Here is a 23,717-nt window from a genome sequence, read left to right on the forward strand (position 1 = left end):
CTGAAATAGGGAACACGGCTGGAGGGTCATGTTTTTTTTGTTGTTGGTTTGTTGTTGTTTTTTTTGCGGGGGCGGTGGTGGGAGGTGCGTATCAGTTGTCAGGCCTCTGAGCCCAAGCTAAGCCATCATATCCCCTGTGACCTGCATGTATACATCCAGATGGCATGAAGCAACTGAAGATCCAGGAAAGAAGTGAAAATAGCCTTAACTGATGACATTCCACCATTGTGATTTGTTTCTGCCCCACCCTAACTGATCAATGTACTTTGTAATCTCCCCCACCCTTAAGAAGGTTCTTTGTAATTCTCCCCACCCTTGAGAATGTACTTTGTGAGATCCACCCTCTGCCCACAAAACATTGCTCCTAACTCCACTGCCTATCCCCAAACGTATAAGAACTAATGATAATCCCACCACCCTTTGCTGGCTCTCTTTTAGGACTCAGTCCGCCTGCACCCAGGTGAAATAAACAGCCATGTTGCTCACACAAAGCCTGTTTGGTGGTCTCTTCACACGGACGCATGAGACATCAGTAATTCTACTTCGAACATGCTCAATTTGAAATGGGCATTAGACATCTGATATGGTTTGGATCTGTGTTCCCACCCAAATCTCCTGTTCAATTGTAATCCCCAGTGTTGGAGGTGGGGCCTGGCGGGAGGTGATTGGGTCATGGGGGCGGAGTTCTCATGAATGGGTTAACACCATCCCCTCGGAGCTGTTCTCCTATTAGTGAGTGAGTTCTGGAGGGATTCGACTGTTTGAAAGTGTGGGGCACCTCCCCATTCCCTCTCTTGCTCCTGGTCCTGCCATGTGAGACGCCTGCTCCCGCTCTGCCTTCTGCCATGAGTGAAAGCTCCCTGAGGCCTCCCCAGAAGCAGATGCTGCCATGCTTCCTGTACAGCCTGCAGAACTGTGAGCCAATTAAACCTCTTTTCTTTATAAGTTACCCAGTCTCAGGCCTTTCTTCAGCAGTGTGAGAACAGACTAATACAGCATGCAAGCATGATGTGTGTGAGGCAGTTGGCTGGTTGAGCCTGTGTTCACAAAAACAGGCTGGAGACAGCAGCTTGGGGAGTCAGCATGCAGATGGAATTTAAAAATCATGGCTCGATACCTTCATTTAAGGAGGGTGAAGAGATCAAAAGAAGGGTCCAAAGCTGAATGGAGCCTGCACCACTGCCACCACAAAGGTGAGAGAGTGAGACCCAGGGAGGCCCCCTGAGAAAGGCTGAAGACCAGGGAATGCTGTCTCAAGTCAAGTGAGGAAAGGGTTTCAAAGAGATGGTGAGGTCCACCAGAAAGCAGGGCAGGGTATGGGAGGGAGATGGCTGACCTGGAGATTCGGAGACGGTGCAGTGACTGGTAATACTGAGGTCCGGAGTCTCGTGGGTGTTCACAGTGGGACAGAGGTGTTATCATAAGGATGGCATATTATAAAGGATGCTTCCAGGTTCAGGTACAGGAAATCCTGGCCAAAGTGGCTTAAACAACAGGGTGTTGGCCAGGCATGCTGGCTCATGCCTGTAATCCCAGTACTTTGGGAGGCCGAGGCGGGTGGATCACCTGAAGTCAGGAGTTCAAGACCAGTCTGGCCAACATGGCAAAACCCCTTCTCTACTAAAAAATACAAAAATTAGCTGGGCGTGGTGGCATGCACCTATAATCCCAGCTACTTGGGAGGCTCAGGCAGGATAATCGTTTGAACCCAGGAGGTGAAGGTTGCAGTGAGCCGAGATCGCACTATTGCACTCCAGCCTGGGTGACAAAGCAAGCCTCCATATAAAAAAAAAAAAAGAAAGAAAAGGCCGGGCACAGTGGCTCATGCCTGTAATCCTAGCACTTTGGGAGGCAGAGTCAGGTCAAGAAATCCAGACCATCCTGACCAACAAGGTGAAACCCTGTCTCTACTAAAAATACAAAAATTTGCTGGAAATGGTATGTGCACCCATATTCCTAGCTACTCGGGAGGCTGAGGCAGGAGAATCGCTTGAACCTGGGAGGCACAGGTTGCAGTGAGCCGAGATCAAGCCACTGCACTCCAGCCTGGCGGAAGAGCGACACTTCATCAAAAAATAAATTAATTAAATAAAAATACAAAAATTAGCCAGCGTGGTGGCCTGCTCCTGTAGTCCCAGCTACTCAGGAGGCTGAGGCAGGAAAATTGCTTGAACCCAGGAAGGGAGGTTGCAGTGAGCTAAGATCCCACTACTGCACTCCAGGCTGCGTGATGGAGTGAGACTCTGTCTAAAACAAACAAAACAAACAAACAAACAAAAACAGGGTGTGAATATCTCTAAACCACATAAACTAGGTGATGGGGTTGGCTTCTTTTTTTTTTTTTTTTTTTTTGAGACGGAGTCTAGCTCTGTCGCCCAGCCTGGAGTGCTGTGGCCGGATCTCAGCTCACTGCAAGCTCCGCCTCCCGGGTTCACGCCATTCTCCTGCCTCAGCCTCCCGAGTAGCTGGGACTACAGGCGCCCGCCACCTCACCCGGCTAGTTTTTTTTTGTATTTTTTAGTAGAGACGGGGTTTCACCGTGTTCGCCAGGATGGTCTCGATCTCCTGACCTCGTGATCCACCCGTCTCGGCCTCCCAAAGTGCTGAGATTACAGGCTTGAGCCACCGCGCCTGGCCGGGGTTGGCTTCTTAAAGATGCTCTTCTCTCCAAGTCATGGATGGCACCGAAGCTCCGCACGTCATTTACCAAGGCCACTTTCCCATACCACACACAGAAAGTCCTTGGTTTCTGGTCCTGCCAGTCAGAATTGGGCGGAACTGCCAAGTTGGCCCAACTCTACTCCAATCCCTGACAAAGGGAACGGCCTTCGGGAGGCTCCGCTCTTTGTGCACTTTGCTCAAGATGCCTGAAGAATGATTACTTTGAGGAAGAAAGGAAGACTTTTAGGGAAGAAGCGACTTTGTTTTCGCGGTCAAGGAGTGAAAGCCCCAAGAGACCAAGGTAGACGCTGAAGGAATCCGGGAAGATGATAGAAGCGGTGAAGAGACGCGAGGTGGGGCCAAAATCTCACTAACCAACAAGGAGAGCTGCAGGGGCTTTGGAGGACCTCTTTTCTCGCAATCGTGGCCCCTCCGCGCCTCACCTGCCCCTTGAGAGCCTGTGCAGGGGTCTCACGCGCGAGCTCGGCTACTCAGACCCATCCAGTTTACCGTCACCATGGCAACAGTGCCTCCTGGGCTGGGGAGGGGCCCGGACTGCCGGCGCCTTGGTGGAGCATTCGGAGCTAAGCCAGTGATTGGCCGTCTGGGCGCGGGGCAGGGTGAGTCAGTCGGAGGGGGCGGAGCTGAGGCTCTGGTGAAGGCCCTTCGGCCTGGGCTGGGCAGAGGGAGAGGACGGATGCCCCTTCTCGCCACTCCCCTGGGGCACCACAGAGAGCAGGGAGCCTGCAGAGAGCAGAGACGTCTCAGCGGCTTCAAACGCACTGTTTCCGGGCAATGTCACTAAGGCCAAAGTCATGCCTCCCACTGGACACTTCTGGGCTCCCATCCTCCCTACCAAGAAACTTTCTCTGTGAAACCCACGAAACAGCTAGAGATGGAGCCCAAAAGACAGCCAGGATAACAGACGACAGAGAGGATGAAGGCCCAGGAGGACCTGGCGATTATAACGCTCTGGCACTAGGGTGTCTAGAATGGGAAGCCCCGAGGGACTAGAGTGGGATGAGGGGGTGGTGCAGGCCGCCCACCAGGTTCCCTTTGGGCAGAGCGGCAGGGCCCCGCGCTTCCTGAGCGTTCACGGAGGTCTAGTGGCCCCTCTGCCTGAAAACCTCAGTCTGTTTGTCAGGAGGAGTTAGGAGCATATAATTTTGGGGAGCCATTTTCTTCTAGGGAGTTCACTTTCCTGTATGGGGTGGGAGAGGAAGACAGCACATAACTGAACGACAGATGAAGATATATATATATATATATATATATTTTTTTTTTTTTTTTTTTTTTTTGAGACGGAGTCTCGCTCTGTCGCCCAGGCTGGAGTGCAGTGGCCGGATCTCAAGTCACTGCAACCTCCGCCTCCCGGGTTCACGCCATTCTCCTGCCTCAGCCTCCCGAGTAGCTGGGACTACAGGCGCCCGCCACCTCGCTCGGCTAGTTTTTTGTATTTTTTAGTAGAGACGGGGTTTCACCGAGTTAGCCAGGATGATCTCGATCTCCTGACCTTGTGATCCGCCCGTCTCGGCCTCCCAAAGTGCTGGGATTACAGGCTTGAGCCACCGCGCCCAGCCCGAAGATATATTGCAAAAGAAAATTGTTTAAGTGTTTAATCAGACAATGAAGAGAAACCCAAAACAAAACCTTTTCAAGGAAGTAAGGTACACAACAAAAATGTCTTGGAGGAAGCATCAGGGCTTAAAGATGAGTGGAAAATCGGCTTGCTTTTTGGAGACCAAAAGAGAACAGAATTTTTTTTTTTCTTTTTTTTTTTTTTTGAGATGGAGTCTCACTCTGTCACCCAGGCTGGAGTGCAGTGGGGCAATCTCGGCTCACTGCAAGCTCCGCCTCCTGTGTTCAAGCCATTCTCTTGTCTCAGCCTCCCTAGTAGCTGGGACTACAGGCACTCGCCACCAAGCCCAGCTAATTTTTTGTATTTTTAGTAGAGATGGGGTTTCACCATGTTAGCCAGGATAGTCTCTATCTCCTGACCTCGTGATCCACCCGCCTTGGCCACCCAAAGTGCTGGGATTATAGGTGTGAGCTACCGTGCCCAGCCTGGTTTTTTTTTTTTTTTTTTTTTTAACACAGAGTCTTGCTCTATCACCCAGGCTGGAGTGTAGTGGCTCGATTCTGGCTCACTGCAACCTCCAGCTCCCAGATTCAAGTGATTCTCGTGCCTCAGCCTCCCAAGTAGATGGGATTACAGGCACGTGCCATCACACCCAGCTAATTTTTGTGTTTTTAGTAGAGACAAGGTTTCTCCATGTTTGACCAAGTTGGTCTTGAACTCCTGGCCTCAAGTGATCCATCTGCCTCAGCCTCCCAAAGTGCTGGGATTACACGTGTGAGCCACTGCACCTGGCTGATTTTTTAAATATACTTGAAAGCTGATTATCTATGAGCTGATGGCAAGATTTTTTTTTTTTTTTTTTTTTTTTTAAAGAGAGAGTGTCATTCTGTCACCCAGGATGGAGTGCAGTGGTGCAGTCATAGCTCACTGCAGTCTCGACCTCCCAGGCTCAAACAATCCTTCCACCTCAGCCACCTGAGTAGCTGGGACCACAGGCGCACACCACCACAGCTGGCTAATTTTATTTTTTATTTTTATTTTTTTAGAGATGGGAGTCTCACTATGTTGCCCAGGCTGGTCTGGAGCTCCTGGGTTCAAGCGATCCTCCCACCTTGGCCTCCAGAAGTGCTGGGATTACAGGTATGAGCCACCATGCCTGGCCCCAGTTGCAAGATTTTATTAAAATTTGTATAGGCCAAAAATTTAGAGGTTAAAAGACCCTCCTGAGGAAGCTAAACAAAGTGCAGACAGGTACAAAGTTGAACTCCATCGGCTCAAAGAAAACAGTGCCTGGCAGAAGATGCCGGAGCAGTTGCAACAGGAAGCTCCGTGCCAGTGGGAGCAGACCCCTGAGTGAGAACTTCTGGGGCGTCTGTTCTAGAAGCCCTGCCTTACAGAAGGGATGATATGAAATTGTGAGCAGTAGCGGCGGCGGCGACCGGAGCGGTAGGAGCAGCAATGTATCCGTGTGCAGCCCCAAACTGGAAAGAAGATGCTAATTAAAGTGAAGACGCTGACCGGAGAGGAGATTGAGATTGACATTGAACCTACAGACAAGGTGGAGCGGATCAAGGAGCGTGTGGAAGAGAAAGAGGGAATCCCCCCACAACAGCAGAGGCTCATCTACAGTGGCAAACAGATGAATGATGAGAAGACAGCAGCTGATTACAAGATTTTAAGTGGTTCAGTCCTTCACCTGGTGTTGGCTCTGAGAGGAGGAAGTGGTCTTAGGCAGTGATGGACCCTCCATTTTACCTCCATACCGTGTCGCTTATAATGAGGCATCATATATCCTCTCACTCTCTGGGACACCAGAGCCACTGCCCCCTCCCCTGGATGCCCAGTATTGTACATCTACTGGTGGGAGACTGTGAGGACCCCAGGATTCAGTATTCCTGGCCCAGAGGGCGCTTGCTGGCTATTGGGTGTTAGTTTGCAGTCCTGTGTGCTTCCCTCTCTTATGGCTGTGTCCCTGGTTGTCAATAAAATATTTCCTGGTCTCCTGGAAAAGAAAAAAAAAAAAGAAATTGTGAGCAGTTTCGGCTGTAGGCAGCAGAAACTTGGCCCAACACCAGACAGAGAAGATAAAACATCAGAGGAGAGAGAGGACAGATGTCACCCAGACAAATTCTTTTTTAACAAGGGTTGAAAAAGGAGGCGGCTAGTTCCTATGCAGTGTGAGCCATGGGTGGTGGGCAGGATCACAGCACACTGCACAAGGCAGAGGCGAGACGTGAGAATGAATGCAAGCCCTTGCTGGGAGCTTCCTTGACCCCATCAGTCGCAGGCTGGGGCACTGCAACAGAGGCAGACTGCATATGGACCCTCACATGCCCACTCCACAGCTCTGTCACAGGCCTCTGCAAAGACCTCCTCTTGCCTCGCCTTCTCTTATTAGTTTCCTGGGCTGTTGTAACAAATTACCACAAACTTAGTGACTTAAATGAACAGACTAGGCCGGGCGCGGTGGCTCATGTCTGTAATCCCAGCGCTCTGGGAGGCCGAGGTGGGCGAATCACGAGGTCAGGAGATCGAGACTATCTTGGCTAACATGGCGAAACCCTGTCTCTACTAAAAATACAAAAAATTAGCCGGGCGTGGTGGCGGGCGCCTGTAGTCCCAGCTACTGGGGAAGCTGAGGCAGGAGAATGGCGTGAACCCAAGAGGTGGAACTTGCAGTGAGCCGAGATCGCACCACTGCACTCCAGCCTGGGTGACACAGCAAGACTCCGTCTCAAAAAAAAAAAAAAAAGAACAGACTAGTTTTTTATCACAGGTCCTGGAGTCCAGAACTCTGAAGTGAAGGTGTCAGCAAAGCTGCACTTTCTCCAGAGCCTCTAGGGTAGAACCCATGCCTTGCCTATGGTGGCTGCTGGTGTTCCTGGGCTTGTGGCTGTACACCCCAATGTCTGTTCCCACCATCACGTGACCTTCCAACTGTGTGTGTCTAATCTCACACTACCTCTCTCTCACACAAGGACACTTATGGTGGCATTCAGGGCCCACCCAGATAATCTGGGATGACCCTCACCTGAGGATGCTTAAATGAATCACACGTGCAAAGACCCTTTTTCCAAATAAGGTCACATTCACAGATTTCAGGAAGAGAACATGGACACACTTTGCAGGGGGGCATTTTTCAGCCCACCACACCTCCCAGTCGTTCTCCTTCTAGGCCCCTGATCGCCAGCCCAGCCGTCAGCCCCTGCCCATCAGTTTCATGTTTAACCTCAGTCTGCTTCTTTCCACATAGTGAATGATGGGTTCTCTGTCACAATTTCTGCCCATTGGGAGGACTTTCCCCCACCACTGTTTTTCAGGGCCGTCCCATGGAGGCTATAGCACAACAGCATTTGGGGCTTACACCCACCTATCAAGCCATGACCCAAGTTTGGCCCCTTTACTCCCACCTCAACCCCGGTTCTGAGCTGAGTGAGACAGGGGCGCGATGCAACCTTTGCAGACAACATAGGGCCTGGGCCACCTGCTTGTGCAGCTCCTGGCTGCCATGTGGCCTTGCTCTGGCCCAGAATGGAATGCACCATCACCATCGTACTGTGAATGGGGCTGTTGGGCCCACCACTGACTTTATAACTTGGGTTCTAGCTGAACCCAGCTCAGGATGGGCAGTTCTGGCTGCAGAGTCGCTTGATGTCTCTTGCTGGGTGCTCTGTCTCCATCAGGGCCTGGTAGCATGCTGGGAGCTGTTCTGGTTGGGTTTGGTTTTTTGGGTGGTATATGTATGATTATCAGTTACAGATAGTGTGGTCTTGATCCAGAACCCTAAGTGTCTGTATTGTGATTCTCCCATGGGAACCTGCTGTAAACTCCAAATGCCCTCTTTTTCTACCATAGATACCTCGTATACAATAAGGTCTGCTGGATCTTATGATGCAAGGAGCAGGGTTGCTGACCCACATCCTGAACTTGCTACAGAGCCCTTTCCAGCTCTGGGCCCAAAGCCTTCATACAGCTCAATAAGGCGGCCAGAGCAGCATGCCCACCCATGGGGTTTGCTACCTTTAAACCCAAGGGAGCCTAATAAGCATTGTGCTTTATTCTTATTGGTGGGAGGTATGAGATGTAATCACTTGTCTTTTACTTTGGAAGGAATGTCCAAGTATGTCCCAAACCACTGGAATCCTGAAGTCTCCACAAATGTGTTTAGCAGGTTGGAAGATACAAGGTCAATATATATATCAATCGATTAGGTACACAAAAATAAACTCAAAGTGCATTCAGAGGCCAAGCAAGGAGAATTTCTTGAGGCCAGGAGTTCGAGACCAGCTTGGGCAACATAGTGAGATCCCATCTCTACCAAAAGTTTTAAAATTAGCCATGTGTGGTGGCTCCTCCCACCTCAACCTCCTGAGAAACCTGTAGTTCTAGCTACTTGAGAGGTTGAGGCAGAAAAATCCCTTGAGCCCAGGAGTTGAAGGTTACAGTGAGCTATGATCATGTCACCGTACTCCAACCTGGGTGACAGAGAAAGACACTATCTCTTAAAAAAAAAAAAAATTAGGCGCGGTGTGATGGCTCAAGCCGGTAATCCCAGCACTTTGGGAGGCCGAGACAGGCGGATCACGAGGTCAGGAGATCGAGACCATCCTGGCTAACACGGTGAAAACCCGTCTCTACTAAAAAATACAAAAAACTAGCCGGGCGAGGTGGCGGGCGCCTGTAGTCCCAGCTACTCGGGAGGCTGAGGCAGGAGAATGGTGTAAACCTGGGAGGCAGAGCTTGCAGTGAGCTGAGATCTGGCCACTGCACTCCAGCCTGGGCGACAGAGCGAGACTCCGTCTCAAAAAAAAAAAAAAAAAAAAAAAATTAAATTAGCTCAAAATGGATCATACCCCTAAACCACAGTTTTAGTGTTAGCTAAAACTATGAGACTTACATGGCATGGGTTAATCTCAGCTGATCTGCATTAACCACATTGTGACGGTTAATTTTAGGTGTTGACGTGACTGGATTAAGAAATACCTACAGAACTGACAAAACAGTACTTCTGGGTGTGTCTGTGAGGGTGTTTCAAGGAGACTGATGTGTGAGTTGCTGCACTGAGTCAGGAAGATCTGTCCTCAATGTAGGCAGGCACCATTCAACTGGCTGGGGGTCCAGAAAGAACAAAAAACGAAGGGAAAGGATTTCCCCTCTCTCTCCTGGAACTGGGACACTCTCCTCTTCCTGTCCCCAGGTTCTCAGGACTGCAGCCTCAGACAGAGACTTACATAATTGGCTTCCCTGGTGCTAAGGCTTTTGAACTTGGACTGGGCCATGCTACCAGCATCTCAGAGTCTCCAGCTTGTAGACAGCCTGTCGTGGGACTTTTCAACCTCTGTAATCAAGTGAACTAATTCCCCTAATAAACCCCCTCTCATATGCCTATATCTATCGATAGCTCCTATTGATCTGTCTCTCTGTAGAACCCTGACCAATACACACATGCTTATTACAAGGTATTGACCCTTGGCCAATGCTGTGCAATGGATTAACTAAAGATAAAGATGTTCTATGAGTCTGTGAGTTGTTTCAGGGCAGGACTACCAGCCTGTAAGCATTGTTCAATAACAATTGAATTTACTATTCGTACTTGGTTTTAGAGGGGTCTGGAAAATTTTGAAAGCTAAAGCTGGTCACAAAGTCGGAACATATCTATGTGCTCAGCTCACTCTAAGACCCTCCACTCCCACCATGAGCAGACTTCAGGCTTCTTGGGACCGAGGTGCTTCCACACACAGTGTTCAAGGGCAAGATCTGAAATCAAAGTGCATCCTATGGGTCCCAGTGTTAAAAATACCTAGCTCTCAAAGTCCCTTTAGTGCATAGCCTTCTGCTTTTGCTACTGTCCTATAAAAGAGCACAAGTATAAACTGAGTCCTGCAGGTCCTTTCAGCAGCTGAACACTTAGGGTGATTAACGTGTAATTAACACAAGTTCCTTAAAGAAAGCATAGGAGAACATCTTAACAACCTTTGGTTTGGCAAAGATTACTTAGATAAGACACAAACAGCATAATCCATGAAAGCAACAAATCAGTAAATTGAACTTTCTAAAATTAAAACTTTGGCTCTTCAAAAGACTCTGTTAGAAAAGGGGAGCCATATACTCTGAAAAACATTTGCAAAATATATGTCCAACAAAAAACTTGAATCTGGAATACATAAAGAACTCCTATAACTCAATAATAAGAAGACAAACAACCCAATTTTTAAAAATCCAGTTCGTATGTGAGCAAAAGACATAAACATATATTTCACCAAAAAGGGTATACATGGGCAAATAAGCTCATTAAATGATGCTCAACATGATTAGCTATTAGAGAAACTCAAATAAACCCACAATCACTATATACCTATCAGAGTGACTAAACACAAACACAGTGGCTTGGTGTAGTGTCCCACACTTGAACTTTCAGCACTTTGGAGGGCTGAGGGGGAAAGACTGCCTGAGTCCAGCAGTTCAAGACCAGCCTGGGCAACATAGTGAGACCCCATCTCTACAAAAAATAATAATTAGCTGGGCATGATGGCTCACACCTGTAGTCCCACCTACTTGGGAGACTGAGGTGGGAGGACTGCTTGAGCCCAGGAGATTGAGGCTGCATTGAGCCAGGATTGTGCCACTGCACTCCAGCCTGGGTGACACAGCAAAACCCTGCCTCAAAAAAAAAAAAAAAAAAAGTGATAACACCAAATAACAGTGAGGATGCAGAAAAACTAGACCACACATTACTGTTAGGAATGTGGCCAGGCATGGTGGCTCACGCCTGTAATCCCACCTTTTTGGGAGACAGAGGCAGGCAGATTACTTGAGGTCAGGAGTTTGAGACCAGCCTGGCCAACATGGTGAAACTCTATTTCTACTAAAAATATTTTAAAATTAACCAGGAGTGGTGGCGGGCACCTGTAATCTCAGCTACTCGGGAGTCTGAGGCAGGAGAATGGCTTGAACCCGGGAGGTGGCGGTTGCAGTGAGCCGAGATTGGGCCACTGCACTCCATCCTGGGCAACAGAGCAAGACTCCATCTCACAAAAAAGTAATGTAAAATGGTACAGCCACCCTGGAAAATAGCTTGATAGTTTCTTTCTTTTTTCTTTTTTTTTAAGATGGAGTTTTGCTCTTGTTGCCCAGGCTGGAGTGCAATGGCGAGATCTTGGCTCCCTGCTACCTTCACCTCCTGGGTTCAAGCAATTCTCCTGCCTCAGCCTCCCGAGTAGCTGGGATTACAGGTGTGCGCCATGATGCCTGGCTAATTTTTTGTATTTTTAGTAGAAACGGGGTTTTACCAGGTTAGCCAGGCTGGTCTTGAACTCCTGAACTCAGGTGATCCTCCCGCTTCAGCCTCCCAAAGTGCTGGGATTACAGGTGTGAGCCACCACGCCTGGCAGGTAGTCTCTTATAAAATTAAGTATATACTGGCCATAAAACTCAGCAACCACATTCACATTTATCACAGATAAATGAAAACTATTCACACAAACACCTGGTCACAAATGCCCACAGCAGCATTATTCACAATTGCCAAAAACTGGGAAAAACACAAATGCTCTTCAGTGGGTGAATGGTTAAAGAAACTCTGATACCCCCATACCATGGAATACTACTCAGCAATAAAAAGGAACTGACAATTGATACATTCAACAACTTGGATGGATCTCAAGCAAATTATGCTCAGTGAAAAAAAGCCAGTTCAAAACGCCATATACTGTGTGATTTCATTTATATAACATTTTTGAAATGACAAAATAGACACATGGAAATCAGATTAGCAGTTGCCAGGGTTTAGGGGCAGAGGAAGAGGGGACAGACATAGGTAAAGGGTTAGCATGAAGGACTTCTGTGGTGATAATTGTTCTGTATCTTGATTGTGGTGCTGGTTACACGAACCTACACGTGATAAAATTGCATTGAACTCTTCACACGCATACATACAACACACACAAGTGAATGCATGTGACACTGATGAAGTACAAACAAGCTTGAGGACTATATCAACATCAACATCTTGGCTTTGATATTAAACCATAGGTAGAGCAGATGTTATCATCGGGGGAAACTGGGTGAAAGGTACATGAAACTTCCTTGAACTTTTTTTTTTTTTTTTGGCAACTTCCTGTGGGTCTGTAATCATTTCAAAATTTAAACTTTTTTTTTTTTTTTTTGAGACAGAGTCTCACTCTGTCACCCGGGCTGGAGCGCAATAGCCCGATCTCAGCTTACTGCAACCTCCGCCTCCCAAGTTCAAGCAATTCTTCTGTCTCAGCTTCCCACATAGCTGGGATTACAAGTATGCACCACCACATCCAGCTAATTTTTGTATTTTTAGTAGAGACAGGGTTTCACCATGTTGGCCAGGTTGGTCTTGAACTCCTGACCTCGAGTGATCCGCCCACCTTGGCCTACCAAAGTGCTGGGATTACAAGCATGAGCCACCACACCCTGCCCAATTTTTTTTTTTTTTTTTTTTTTTTTTGAGACGGAGTCTCGCTCTGTCACCCAGGCTGGAGTGCAGTGGCCGGATCTCAGCTCACTGCAAGCTCCGCCTCCCGGGTTCACGCCATTCTCCTGCCTCAGCCTCCCGAGTAGCTGGGACTACAGGCGCCCGCCACCTCGCCCGGCTAGTTTTTTGTATTTTTAGTAGAGACGGGGTTTCACTGTGTTAGCCAGGATGGTCTCGATCTCCTGACCTCGTGATCCACCCGTCTCGGCCTCCCAAAGTGCTGGGATTACAGGCTTGAGCCACCGCGCCCGGCCCCAATTTTTAAAATTCTTACCATATATTATTTTTAAAATGCTTCTCCACCCACTCCTCTCCACCGCTGCACTTCTGTTGCTATCTCAGGCAGTGATCCACGAAGGCCAGCACTGAAGAATAAAGCTACAACTGCTCAGTGTTTTTGTAACACCCAGATAAAACCACCCCCACCCTTCTCCACGTCATCTCAGTGTAGTGACATAGGCAAAAATAATGCAGGTCCAAAACCCTGAGCAGTCGAGGAGAGCTTTGCTTCAGGTTTTCTTGGAAGAACTGTGGAGAGGAGGCTCCCACCTCAGGATGCAAAGCAAAACTTTCTGATGTCGTCCTTCCCACCAACGACCAAAGCTGCGCTTTAAAGCAGATCCTCCAGTATCTCCTCCTCTCTCCCCATCCGCTTCTCTCCCCCTAAGCTTCCAGCCTTCTCTTCCTCTCCCCTCCTATCCCCTCCAACAGGACTGCTGGATTTCCCGCAAGCACTCCCAGGTCTGTTCTAACATGGATCAGCCTGGGCTCTTCCCATCTCTGCCCCATAAGGAGCAGCCAAACACTCGTACCTCCTCAGGACACAAAGGAAAGGGAAGGCTGTGAACAGCCACTTGCACTGTAGTATTTTTGTTTCTGTTTTTTTTAAAAAAATGGGTAGCCTGGGCGTGGTAGCTCATGCCTGTGATCCCAGCACTTTGGGAGGCCAAGTCAGGTGGATCACAAGGTCAGGAGTTCGAGACCAGCCTGACCAACATGGTGAGACCCAATCTCTACTAAAAATACAAAAATTAGCCGGGTGTGGTGGCACGTGCCTATGATCCCAGCTACTTGGGAGGGTGAGGCAGGAGAACCGCTTGAACCCGGGAGGCAGAGGTTGCAGTGAGCTGAGAGCGCGACAATGCACTGCAGCCTGGGCGACAGAGTAAGACTCCGTCTCAAAAATAAATAAATAAATAAAATGGGTAAAATATTTGGATAATCACCTCAGCAAAGAAGATAAACTGATGGCAAATAAGCACAGGAAAAGATGCTCAACATCATTAGTCGTTAGGGAAACACTCATTGAAACCACGAAGAGACACCGTGACACACCCACTAGGATGGCTACAACCAAAGAGAATCACCATGGCAAGTGGTAGTGAGGGTGTGAGGAAACTGGGACATTCATGCGCTGCTGGTGGGAATGTGAAATGGCACAACCACTTCGGAAGACAGTTTGGCAGGTTCTTATGAAGTTAAGCATACAGCCAGGGATGGTGGCTCACACCTGTAATCCTAATACTTTGGGAGGTGGAGGCGGGGGGATGGCTTTAGCCCAGGAGTTAGAGACCAGCCTGGGCAACATGGCGAGACCCTGTTTTTTGTTTTTTGGAGCCAGAGTCTACCTAGCTCTGTCACCCAGGCTAGAGTGCAGTGGCACAATCTCCACTCACCGCAACCTCCGCCTCCCAGGTTCAAGCGATTCTCCTGCCTCAGCCTCCTGAGTAACTAGGATTACAGGCACATGCCACCACACCATGCTAATTTTTGTATTTTAGTAGAGATGGGGTTTCACCATGTTGGCAGGCTGGTTTTGAACTCCTGACCTCAGGTGATCTGCCTGCCTTGGCCTCCCAAAGTGCTGGGATTACAGGCATGAGCCATGCGCCCAGCTGGCGAGTCCCTGTTTCTAAAAAGAAAAAAGTTAAACCTGCCATATGACTCAGTCACTTCACTCATAAGGATTTACCCAGGTTTCATGAAAACATATGTACACACAAGACCTGCACAGTAATATGTATAGACACTTTATTGGTAATAGTTAGAAACTGGAAACAACCCAAGTGTCCATCAACAGAAGAATGCGGCCAGGCACAGTGGCTCACGCCTGTAATCTCAGCACTTTGGGAGGCTGAGGTGGGCGGATCATGAGGTCAGGAGTTCAAGACCAGCCTGGCCAACATGGTGAAACTCCACCTCTACTAAAAATACAAAAATTAGAAGCTCGTGGTGGCACACACCTGTAATTCCAGCTACTCGGGAGGCTGAGTCAGGAGAATCGCTTAAATCCAGGAGGCGGAGGTTGCAGTGAGCTGAGATACAGCCACTGCACTCCAGCCTGGGCAACAGAGCAAGACCCCATCTCAGGGGCAAAAATAAAAAAACGGAAGAATGCACAAATTATGGCTTGTCCATACTATGCAATACTGTTTAGCAATTTTAAAAGAATGAACTGCACTCCAACCTGGGTGACAGAGCAAGACCCTGTCTAAAAAAGAAAAAAAAAAAAAAAAGAATAAACTATTGATATTCACATCACTACAGATAAATCTCAAAATAATTACGCTAATGGAAAGAAGCCAGATAAAGGAGTATACATTGTATGATTCCATCTATATACAATTCTGGAAATCACAAACAAATCAAACAGAAAGCAGATCAGTGCTTGCCTGTGGCATTGCTTTGCCTCTCCAAGGGAGTCTTGCGGGAGGGAGAAAAGGATCACAGAAGGGCATAAGGAAAGTTTTCAGTGATGGATGTAGTCATTTTTTATTGTGGTGATTATTTCACAGGTATATATATACACACACACACACACACATATATATATACACACACAAATATATACGTATTCTTTCAATTTTGGCGGAGTGCAGTGACTGTCACCTATAATCCCAGCACTTTGGTAGCCTGAGGCAAGAGGACCCCTTGAGCCCAGGAATTCGAGACCAGCCTGGGCAACACAGTGAGACGCCCATCTGTGGGAAAAATTGTTTAAATTAGCCGGATGTGGTGGTGCATGCCTGTAGTCCCAGCTACTCGGGAGGCTGAGGTGGGACAATTTCTTGAGCTCAGGAGGTGGAGGTTGCGGTATGCTATGATCATGCCACTGCGTTCTAGCCTGGGTGACAGAGCTCACTTGAACCTGGGAGGCGGAGGTTGCGGTGAGCCAAGATCGTGCCTTTGCACTCCAGCCTGGGCAACAAGAGTGAAACTCTGTCTTAAAAAAGAAAAAAAAAACAAAGAAATGTGGGTTGTCTCAAAACACCAGATGTGTCTATTCAGTCATGCATAGAACCTGGGAAAGGGACCTCTGGGTGGATTCCTGAATGCAGTGGACCTACCGTGAGTTGGGCCTGGGTCAGAACTCTATTGCCTAACTCTCATATAGCCCCAACACTAACAGAGGACCACAATAAGGCTTTGGGTCCCTGGGTATTAATGCCAAGATGGATTCTGTGTCTACCGGCACCTGAAATGTTTAAATTCCTCTTTACCTAGTATGTGGCAACTCTAGTAAATAGCCATTAGTGCTGTGGGGGAAGAATTGAGGAATCACGACCACTTACTCACTGCCGTGAAGGAGTTGCTCCTTCTGGAAACCTAGCCTCTCCTTCAGGCACTGGGCTCTGGTCTGAAGCTTTTCACTGGGGTGGCTGCCCTCAGCCTCCATCTCCCATCTTGGATTTCTTTTGGTTGTGTAGATTAAGCAATGACTTTGTGGACTGTTCTCCTCCTTGGCCACAGGAATAACCTGCTCAATTCACCACCTCCACAGTTCTGGGAAGGTCAGATGTCCCCGGCTGCCACAGCAATGTTGGCACCTCTGCTTAGAGAGGGCCATGCTTTCTCCAAGCCTCCAGGGGCTAGAGGCAGCATGTTGGCCCCACCTCCGGGGCTCTTTCTAGAATGTTGTATCCTGTATCTTAGGATAGTGTTCTCACACCAGCTTGGGTAACATAGTGAGACCCCCATCTCTACAAAAAATAGAAAAAGTTAGCCCATGATGCTGGTACATGCCTGTAGCCCCAGCAACTCAGGAGGCTGAGGTGGAAGGACTGCTTTAAAGTCAAGGTTGCAGTGAGCCATGATCGCACCACTGCACCCCAGCCTGGACAACAGAGCAAGACGCTGTCTCAAATAAATAAGTAAATAAATAAAAATAAATTCTACCTTATCCAACTTTATGTTCTACCCCCTCCCCACCTTGTCCCAGGACCCTCGGGCCTGCCCCACACACCGGTGCACACTCACACCTCCCTCTCTCACTCGCTCTTTCCAGTCACCTTGACCAAGTCCTGCAGCTTCTTTAGAATGTGGTCCCTGCCCTTTCTTACCAAGCCCAGTGCCTTCCCAGCCAAGTGTAGTCTCAAGTTCAGGTGTGACCAGGAGCAGGTGGCTGGACCTGAGGGTGGCCATTGCCTTGCAAGTCAGTGGCGGCTGGGTACCTGTGTGCTTCCCTTCAGACGACCCCATTCCAAACTTCAGGGAGCCTCTGTCCCCACAGAGGGAGCTAAACTGACCAGGACTGAGAGTTCACAATTTTCTCTAATTATGCCCTGGGCTCAATTCTCAGCATTTTTAGCCCGCCAGCAGCAGGAAATAGTCTCTTTAGCTGCAGCCTGAAGGCCCCGTGACCAACACTGTGCTGTGGTGTGGTTGGTGGTGAATCATGCTTAGCCTTTCACTGTCGTTCTCTAACTGATGGTCTCAGCAGCACCCATCCAACTCCAGGCTTTATTGACGTCCATCCCCAGGACCTCTCAGACAACTGAGCTATGGCATCCCCAGTGCATGTTTTCCCATTCTAATTCACCAAATGTGGAGGTTCTAACAATTTCACCTACTTCAGCATGCCAGGGGCATCAACCTGCAACCCACCACCAGGGTTGGCGCCAGCAGTGATGTGAAGCAGCTCGAACATCCCATGTGGAGACTGCTTCCTCCACCCACCCTGGAACCAAGCCCCAGGTCAGGATCTCTGGAAAACTCAAGCTGGTCCTGTGCAGGGAGGAGCCACCCCCATGGTAGAATGAAGGAGACAGGATGCCACAACGGAGGCCTCGCCCGATCCCTGGGGGAGCTCTGATGCTGTGATGGCTGGTCAGGGACATCCTTCCTTGAGGCAAGGGTACTCTGCCCTTCCAGGCCACTGGAGGTGCTAAGATAGCAAAAGGAGGGGCATGACTGTGGGCCGAGGGCAATTCCTGCAGGGGACTCAGCTGAGAGCCACCAGTAGCCACTCTTCCCAGTGGCTATGGGACCGAGTGCATCAGTCCTGAGAGGATCTTGCCTGTGGGAACAGAGCACCAGAGGCCTTGGAAAGTCCCTCTGAGCACGACTCCTCTGTGCCTAACCCTGAGCAGCTCCTAAACTGTGTATTGCTTTGGATGTGCCAGCAGTTCCAAATCCCATGGGACCAGCCGGGCAGACAGCACCCACTGTAGAGAGAACAAAGGGTGAAGCCGACCGAGCGCACGGTGGGTTTGAACTGTTGCACGGGTGGGAAGCAGGGTGGATGAGACAGGGAGGGGTCAGAGGGATGCTGTGGCTGGAGCTGATTGGGAGAAGAGGAGGCCATGGGGGAGGTTTTCTGGTGGGGACCAGACATGGCTAGAGCAGTGCTTGAGAAAATTCCATCTAACATAATGGATGTTAAGAGGGGATAACTCTGCATTCCCTGAGCTTTGGCTGTACCAGCGGGGACAAAAAACAGCTCCAACCTCCAGGAGTGTCAGGAGAGCGACACAGGCACATAAGAGGCAGAAAGGACTGTGAGGCCAAGTGCCAGCTAGCTGAGGTCCGAGGCAGGGCCACGTGGAGGGGACCCACAGGGCTTCCTGGCTAGTGTGTCCAGGGGGCCCTGCCCCAAGGGCTGGCCAGTGGGGAGGCACTGGCCTCATCTCCAACTGTCAGCAAGGGAATGTGACTCTCCAGGAGGAGGAGACTGGCCCACGCAGCAGTGGAGTCAGGACCTGCACCCGAGTTGGTGCTAGAACCACCTCCCTAACCACCAGTCCACACTGCCCATGTTGAGGTGGCCAGGAGGTCAGGAACGAGAAGCACCAAGGAGCAGCCTTGACAAAACAGCCCACAGGGATGCCAGGGCTGGGAACCACACTGCTGCAAGAGGACAGAAGGGGAGATGCACGCTGGGAACAGACACTCAGGACGGAAATGTGTCAAGAAGGAAAGAAGAATGCATATGGCAGCCTGAGGGGCTGGCAGTGTCTGACAGGGCTTGTTACAGAAGTGGGGAGAAGCGTCCACGCCGGAGGGGCTGGTGGGGTAGGGGAGGACAATGGGCTCCGGAGGGGCCGTGTGTGTATGCAGGAGAGTCACAGAGACAGGAAGAAAGCCAAGGGGATGAGGAGCCCAACGGAGAAATAAGATGGGAAATTTGGTCGGGGTGGGGTAGGGGAGGGTCAGGGAGAGAGGGAGGACTTTGGAGTAGAAACGATTAGAGTGGTTTTGTTGTTGTTGTTGTTGTTGTTGCTGTTGTAGTTTTTTTGAGACAGAGTCTTGCTCTGTCACTCAGGCTAGAGTGCAGTGGCACAATCTCGGCTCACTGCAACCTCCGCCTCCCAGGTTCAAGCGATTCTCCTGCCTCAGCCTCCTGAGTAGCTGGGATTTACAGGCACCCACCACCATGCCCAGCTAATTTTTTGTATTTTTAGTAGAGACAGGGTTTTGCCATGTTGCCCAGGTTGGTCTCAAACTCCTGAGCTCAGGCAATCCGCCTGCCTCTGCCCTGCAAAGTACTAGGATTACAGGTGTGAGCCACCGCGCCCAGCCTACGATTAGAGTGTTTTTAAGTGCTGGGGTAGGAGGCAGTAGACAGGAGCCCTGGCCACGGGAGAGGCTGGCCTGGGGCGTTGTGTGGGGCGGTGAAAATGCTACGGGTAGAATTAGGCGGGAAGGAAGAGGAGTGTGGCAGAATTCCATTCTAAAACAGGATAGTTAGGAAAGGTCTCACAGGCAATATTAGAGGAAGATGTGAAGGTGCTGAGCTATCAAGGGTGGGAACCAGTGTCGACACTCTACAGGCAGTAGAGGTCTGGTGCTCCTGGTGCCTGGTGCTATGGCTGGAAAAGCAAGTGCAGCTGGAACAGAGTGGGCAAAGGCGAGAGGAAGAGGAAGTGAAGGCAGAGAGGTGACAATGAACTTCACACAGGGTCATGGGAAATACTGTGCAGACTCCGGGTTGGATTCTGAGGCAAGTTGGCGCCCTCAGAAGGTTTGCAGCTGAGAAGGGACATGGCTGGGGATGACTGAGCTGCTGCTGACTTAGCTGACAACTGAACAAGAAAAGCAAGTGCACACACAGGATATTCAGTCAGGAGGCTACGGCAGGAACCGGTGGGAATGCAGGAAGCACAGACTGTGACTCATTGTTAAGGCCATAGTGGGGGATGTGGTGACCATGGCCTATTTCTGGAAGTACCTGCAGCCTTGATGGGAAGGATTTGCTTATGGGTGCTGTGCTCGGTGTGAGAAATGAGGCGTTCGCAAGAATCCTGGTTAGGCGAATGTGATGACTGGTTTGAAGGAGATCAGTAGCTGCACATTCAGCTCAAGGTGTCTAGGAGATGTCCAGGTGGAGACATTGGGGGAACAAATGCATTAGAGCCTGGGGTTGAGGAGAGAGGCCCAGGATATGAGGAGCATTTGGGAACTGTGTGTCTTCAGGAAGAAGGGATGAGGTCACCAATGTCAGTGGAAGTTTTAGAGAAAAGTTCCAACCCTGACAGTCCCAGGGGGCGTTTCAACATTAAAAGATTGGGACAGTGATGAGGAACTAGTGAGGACCAAGGGCTGGTCAGCGAGGTAAGAGAACCATGGGACAGAGGTGCTGGAGGCCAAGAAAAAAATATTTCAGGGCAACAGCAGTGGCTCATGCTTGTAATTTCAGCACTTTGGGAGGCCAACGTGGGTGAATCACTTGAGGTCAGGAGTTCCAGACCAGCCTGGCCAACATGGTGAAATCCCATCTCTACTAAAAATACAAAAACTAGCCAGGCATAGGCCGGGTGCAGTGGCTCATACCTGTAATACCAGCACTTTGGGAGGCCGAGATGGGTGGATCACGAGGTCAGAAGATTGAGACCATCCTGGCCAACATGGTGAAACCCTGTCTCTACTAAAAATACAAAAAATAAGCTTGGTGTGGTGGCGTGTGCCTGTAATCCCAGCTACTTGGGAGGCTGAGGTGTGAGAATCCCTTGAACCAGGGAGTCAGAGGTTGCAGTGAGCCAAGATCGTGCCACTGCACTCTAGCCTAGCGACAGAGCAGACTCTGTCTCAAAAAAAAAAAAAAAAAAAAAATTAGCCGGGCATGGTGGCACATGCTTATAATCCCAGCTACTCAGGAGATTGAGGCAGGAGAATCGCTTGAACCTGGGAGGCGAAGGCTGCAATGAACCGAGATCTTGCCACTGCACTCCAGCATGGACAACAGAGCAAGACTCCATCTCAAAAAACAAACAAACAAAAATTTCAGAAAGAAATGATCTGGCCGGGCGCGGTGGCTCAAGCCTGTAATCCCAGCACTTTGGGAGGCCGAGACGGGTGGATCACGAGGTCAGGAGATTGAGACCATCCTGGCTAACACGGTGAAACCCCGTCTCTACTAAGAAATACAAAAAACTAGCCAGGCGAGGTGGTGGGCGCCTGTAGTCCCAGCTACTCGGGAGGCTGAGGCAGGAGAATGGCGTGAACCCGGGAGGCGGGGCTTGCAGTGAGCTGAGATCTGGCCACTGCACTCTAGCCTGGGCTACAGAGCAAGACTCCGTCTCAAAAAAAAAAAAAAAAAAGAAATGATCAGCCATGATATGGTCAGGCAGAAAAGGCAGATGGAGTTGGAGTGGAACGAGGGAGAGTGCCTTGGGGTGGGAGGTGAGAAAGTGGAAACAATGAAGGTGGACAACACAGCATGACTTTGCTGTTAAGGGGCACAAAGCAGTGAGGTGGTCGCTGCAAGTGGAAGTGGGGTCAAGAGAGGGTTTTAGGAGAAAACCGTGCTGTATGAAGGGAAAGAAGGTTGGCATTCCCCTTGACAGGGATGGAAGAGGCCCTCGGGCCTGACAACACACAGAGGGTTAAGGTGCTCCCACCTACTTCTGGCATCTAACCCTCGTTTTTTAAATCTTTTTTTTTCTTTTTTTCTTTCTTTCTTTCTTTTTTTTTTTTTAGTATGAGGCGCATTTGGGAAACGTGTGCCTTCAGGAAGAAGGGATGAGGTCACCAATGGGAGTGGACGTTTTAGAGAAAAGTTCCAACCCTGACAATCCCAGTGCAGTGGTCGGATCTCAGCTCACTGCAACCTCCGCCTCCTAGGTTCAAGAAATTCTCCTGCCTCGGCCTCCTGAGTAGCTGGGATTGCAGGCGTCGGCCACCAAGCCTGGCTAATTTTTGTATTTTTAGTAGACACGGGGTTTCACCATATTGGCCAGGCTAATCTCGAACTCCTGACCTCAAGCGATTCATCCCCCTTGGCCTCCAATTGTTCTGGGATTACAGGCGTGAGCCACAATTCCCGGCCCTTAAATCTTTTAAAAACTAAAAATTAAAAAAGAGAGAGAAAACAAAGCAGCGTATTTCCATGCGGAGGGTACCGTCTCCGTGGAGAAGGCCAAGGGGAGAAGCGCAGGAAGGACGTCCTGGAGTGAGGAGACTGGGGAGACCTGATGGAGTGGAGGGTAGGGAGGGAGGGAGGCTGTGCGGACGCGGGCGCTAGGGGCTCATCGCGTGGCGCACTGGACACCGGGCTGGTCCGGAGCCAGAGGCAGGAAGGTGGGCAGAGGATGCAGCGGGCGAGTAGGAGCCCTCCTGATGGCTGCTCTCAGGAGAAACCAAGACCGAGTGTGCAGAGAGTCGGGAAGGAAGATGCCTTGGGAGAGTGGCTGAGGCAAGCCAGCAAAGGGTGTCCGGGACAACGTGTGCGGGCTGCCAAGCGCTCCGGTGCTGCGCAGGGTGGAGTCCTGGGGCTGGGCCGGCGGAGTGCTGCAGCGCCTGGGGTTGAGGAGGTGCAGGCGGTGAGAAAAACAGAGGCCCAGGCTGGTCCGGCCCTGCCACCTCCCTCCATTCGCCCGGCTAAGCTTGGCCCCCCCACCCCGCCCCGTTCCCCCAGTGCCTGCTGCGCTGGGCCCAGGCCGCCTGTGCCCTGCCGGGCCCTCCGCCCACCTCCCCCTCCACCACCACCCAGGACCTGTGCCTCACCGCGGGGTTCCATCTCATTGGTTTCCACCAGAGACTGGGGCGCCGGGTAGGCGAACGACGAGGCTTGTTTACCGTCACCATGGAGACGGTGGCGGGGTGGGTCGCCAGGCGTGGTGGGCCCGGGCGAGGCCGGGGAGAGGCTGCTTTGCCCCAGCCCTCCCTTCTCCTACTCCCACCCCTTGTCCTGGGCCTGCCAGGCCCGTGAGCCCGCCTCAGGAGGAGCGCATACCCAGCTCCGACCTGCAGAACCGCCAGGGTATAGAGTGCGGTCTGTGACAATTAACACAGAAAATTAACACATCTCATTCTAGTTTATTTCTGTGCTCCTGTAAATAGTGAATGATTTAGAATCCTAAGACAGTGTGACAGTGTCCGCTTTCACACCCTGGGGTGGTTCTGACGCACTCCCGGTGTAGGAAGCTCTGGCGGGTGCCAGATGGTGTTGAGTTCACCTTTTCCAGTTGGTGGCACTTTGTCCCCGATCTCATTTCACCCTCAGGACAGTGCTTTGGAGGCGTCGCTAAGAGTCCGAATCAGCAGGTGGGCACTGGTAATAATAATACCAGTAATAAGAACCAACACAGGACAGCAGGTCTGTCCAGCTCCACCCTCTGCTACTTTTTTTTTTTTTTTTTTTCTTAGACAGGGTCTGGCTCTGTCCCCCAGGCTGGAGTGCAGTGGTGGGATCTCAGTTCACTGCAACCGCCACCTCCCAGGCTCAAGCGATCCTCCCGCCTCAGCCTTCTAAGTAGC

General features: G+C 50.3%; 1 non-coding gene and 1 pseudogene across 2 annotated transcripts; both read left to right on the forward strand.

The window, feature by feature from the left end:
* Positions 1 to 5,671: 5,671 nt before the first annotated feature.
* LOC112631537 lies at positions 5,672 to 6,250 on the forward strand (annotated as a pseudogene). Its single transcript, XR_003121148.1, has one exon. The product of XR_003121148.1 is annotated as an NEDD8 pseudogene (transcript).
* Positions 6,251 to 21,763: 15,513 nt separating this feature from the next.
* Positions 21,764 to 21,888, forward strand: LOC112632291. The gene has a single exon (XR_003121349.1). It is a non-coding gene; the product is annotated as a U6atac minor spliceosomal RNA (small nuclear RNA).
* The last annotated feature ends 1,829 nt before the right edge of the window (positions 21,889 to 23,717 follow it).

This window comes from Theropithecus gelada, chromosome 9 (genome assembly GCF_003255815.1).
Source record: "Theropithecus gelada isolate Dixy chromosome 9, Tgel_1.0, whole genome shotgun sequence".
NCBI classification, from domain to species: domain Eukaryota; kingdom Metazoa; phylum Chordata; class Mammalia; order Primates; family Cercopithecidae; genus Theropithecus; species Theropithecus gelada.